Source organism: Diaphorina citri, unplaced genomic scaffold, assembly GCF_000475195.1.
Source record: "Diaphorina citri unplaced genomic scaffold, Diaci psyllid genome assembly version 1.1 scaffold165, whole genome shotgun sequence".
NCBI lineage: Eukaryota > Metazoa > Arthropoda > Insecta > Hemiptera > Psyllidae > Diaphorina > Diaphorina citri.
This window is the reverse complement of record NW_007377602.1, coordinates 5895-9667: the sequence shown is the minus strand read 5'-3', so window position 1 is coordinate 9667 and position 3773 is coordinate 5895. Positions and strand designations below refer to the sequence as shown.

The 3773-nt window shown below is 41.8% G+C and overlaps 1 long non-coding RNA gene across 1 annotated transcript; it reads left to right on the top strand.

The window, feature by feature from the left end:
* Positions 1-1102: 1102 nt before the first annotated feature.
* Positions 1103-2985, top strand: LOC108251880. The gene is made up of 2 exons (XR_003390418.1): positions 1103-1243; positions 2812-2985. It is a non-coding gene; the product is annotated as an uncharacterized LOC108251880 (long non-coding RNA).
* Positions 2986-3773: the final 788 nt, after the last annotated feature.

Below are 3773 nucleotides of genomic sequence, written 5' to 3'. Positions count from 1 at the left end.
GGAGGGTAGAAACAATGATTATAAAAGATTCCGAGAGAACAAGGTATTTTGTAGAATGTCCATGGCACTACAGGCGTAACATGCCTTCTTCAATACACAAAAAACTCATTCTGGATCGGAGGTTTTGTCTAGTGTATTCATACCAATAGGCACACTATCGGAAGAAGCTCAGGAGGGTAGAAACAAAGATTATAAAAGATTCCGAGAGAACAAGGTATTTTGTAGAACGGCAGACCCTTGTTCCTCTGACAGGTGTGAGATTAATGACGAAACTCTAAGACCTAATAGGCACACTATCGGAAGAAGCTCAGGAGGGTAGAAACAATGATTATAAAAGATTCCGAGAGACCGCAACATACACTTGACAACGATGGTAAATGAAGTGGAAATCGTACAAAACGACAGGCTGGCGTCCAATCTGCACTCGATAGCCATGCACAAGGTATTTTGTAGAATGCCCATGGCACTACAGGCGTAACATGCCTTCTTCAATACACAAAAAACTCATTCTGGATCGGAGGTTTTATCTAGTGTATTCATACCAATAGGCACACTATCGGAAGAAGCTCAGGAGGGTAGAAACAATGATTATAAAAGATTCCGAGAGAACAACAAGGTATTTTGTAGAATGGCAGACCCTTGTTCCTCTGACAGGTGTGAGATTAATGACGAAACTCTATTTGCGTATGAGTGGCGAAGTGCTACGGACACTTGCCCCTGTCAATATTGGCGGGGCAGCAACAAGAAGGCACTTCAGGAGGTTATGTATATCCTCGGCTCCGAGTACCCAATTTGGTAATCAGAATATGGGATCAGACCTGTATCGTGGATTCAGACCTTTTGGAAAAACTTATGCGTTAGGCTGGAACTTGGCCTGGCGCACTGCCGTGCGCCTAGATACCGATAACATGTAACGAAGTGAAAATTTCACAACTTCAACATTTAAATTTTACCGGCAAAAATTCGTCAAACCTCGAAATTTCGGGAAATGCCTATAAGATAGGCGAAACTCGAGTCGGAGTAGAAAAACACAAATACCTAGTATCCAGTAATAATAGAAACGGTAAGAATAATGCTAAGACCTCATTACAAATGTGTTTCCAGCTAATATCCTGCGTGACTCTGACCAATCCGACAGACGTGCTATCCTCAACGTCAACGTGAAGAACATCAACGAGAGAATCCTGGGTATGCTCGAAGGACAACTTCATGAGCTACTCAGTGCTGATTCTGTTGACAGAAGGTGTTGGAAATAGTACCCCCTTAAAATTCTATCTATGCAATACGCAATGCACACTGCAAAAAGCGCCGTGGTTTAGTAAAGAAAATACCATTTGTACAAACAACCCAAAATGGCCTCTCTTTTTTTTTATTTTTTTTTTTATTTTGCCCACTTCTTATCGGTCATTCCGAATTTCCGCCTCGCCGGTTTGACAAGTTTGATCCGTCAACAAAATTGTTCTTTTGTAACTTGTAACTTGCTGAATTTGATCTTCTCGCCTTAAGTCGCACTTCTTATGGAACCCTAGCCCCTTGCCTCGTTTGGAAAGCCTCGCCTTGCAACCAGAACCACCACCTCATCACTGCTGGACCGGGTGGTAAAAGTATCCTTTTCTATCTAATCCCTCCTTTCTCTCTTCTTTACTTTTGCTACCTTCTAAGGTAGTGTTAGAGCAAGTTCTGAGGCTTTGTTCGTTCACTGACCACCCAAGCCAAAGGTTGGCCATTACCATTCCATTCTATTCATGAACTAGGGATAAAATTATCTGCTTACAGTCCCAGGTACCGAAGATCCCCATTAGTTTAAGAGCTACAAGTACCCAATTTGGTAATCAGAATATGGGATCAGACCTGTATCGTGGATTCAGACCTTTTGGAAAAACTTATACCGATAACATGTAACGAAGTGGAAATTTCACAACTTCAACATTTAAATTTTACCGGCAAAAATTCGTCAAACCTCTCGAAATTTCGGGAAGTAACAAACATTTAAAAACAACCAAAAAACTTTCACTTTATCGTAATTTCCAACTAGGCCCCGCCAAGTTCAGATTGGCCAACCGTCAATTCGTTTTAATTAAATCAAAATTTGGGTCTTTTATGGTACAAAATAATTGGTACCCCTGACGTATCGTGATCAGCTGTTTAAACTCCGGTCCAATTTCATTTTTTTTTTTTTCAAATCCGAGATTCCGTTTGACGGCCATATTCATTTTGATTTGAGTACCCAAGGTGAACGGTGGACTACAGAGGAATATTGCCGTAAGTACCTTTGAATAATTAGAAAGGCTAAATTTAACTGAAATCTTAGGAAACATTTTCTTTCATAAACAGTGGTGTTCATTTTGAGGTGGGATAGTGTAGGTTTTGACAGGATTACCGGGATAAACTTTGATAAAGTTTGTTGTTTGATTACAGACCCCAGCCCCTTGTGTAGGGTATCCATGATTCGAGTATCAATGATTCTGTGTGGAACCGCTCAATGAATCTTTACACATCTCTAATCAACATGATCATTGGCCAGAAGCCCAAGAAATGGAGTCAGATGTCGATTTCCCCCTTCAAAATTCACCCTTAGGGGTAACAATCAAACCGAAAGTACCATCTCAAGCACCAGGCGCTTCACCCCCTGGAACCGCTCAATGAATCTTTACACATCTCTAATCAACATGATCATTGGCTAGAAGCCCAAGAAATGGAGTCAGATGTCGATTTCCCTCTTCAAAATTCACCCTTAGGGGTAACTATCAAACCGAAAGTACCATCTCAAGCACCAGGCGCTTCACCCCCAAGAGATTCTGTTGACAGAAGGGATGAGAATTCTCTTGATGCAGACATACAGATTGTCAACCAGGTCACCAATAAAGGCGTACCGGATCACGTTTTACGTCTCAAAATCGGCTCTGTATGTCTCATCATGAGGAATCTCAACATCGCGGATTGGTCAATGGTACCAAGGTGATCGTCACTGCCATTAGTTCCCGCCTGATCACTGTACCGGCCTGAGAAAAAACCATCGGGAAGCGAACCAGAGGCAGACCTAGAGCAAACTGTTTTCAAGACGTCCAGATGCAAGTGGGCTGCCCAAGTGTTCATGCTGTCAACAACCCAAGACACATTTGGCTACAACGACAAGGCGCTGCCTTTAGAAGCAATATTTCAGCGACGCATTGTTACTATACGTAATGACCGTGTTGAGTGTGAAGTGTAAAAAAAAAAAAAATTCAAAATTTTTGCCACTTTACCGACTCCGTTTGGGTCATCTTCTTTTCATCATGCTTGTTTCAGAACAGCATAACTTCATTTCTTGCTTTGTCGATGGTTCTATCATCGAAGGAATCGATTGGTTTATGGTCGAGAAGACCATGATCAATGGTTTAGAGGTTGGCAGAAGAAAGATTTCGCCTTGTAATAGCGACGTCGTTCTTCCGCCACATGGAGAACTCATACTTGTAATGCGTATGAGTGGAGAGGTGTCGACGGTGCCTGCTCCTGTCAATATTGGCGGAGCGGCAGTAAGGCGACGCTTCAAGAGGTTGTATCCTCAACTTCGAGTTCCGAATCTAGTTATTAGGATTTGGGACCAGGAATGCGTTCTCGATTCAGATTTCTTAGAGAGAGTAATCCCAATGGCGCGATATACCTCAAGATTTATGAACGGGAGCCAGGAAGATAACGATGTGCGAAGGAAACAAGCGTTCGCTAAGACAATGTCGCTTACCGACGTTAATAGTCATAATATTAAAAAAAAAAAAAAAAAAAAAAAAAAATAT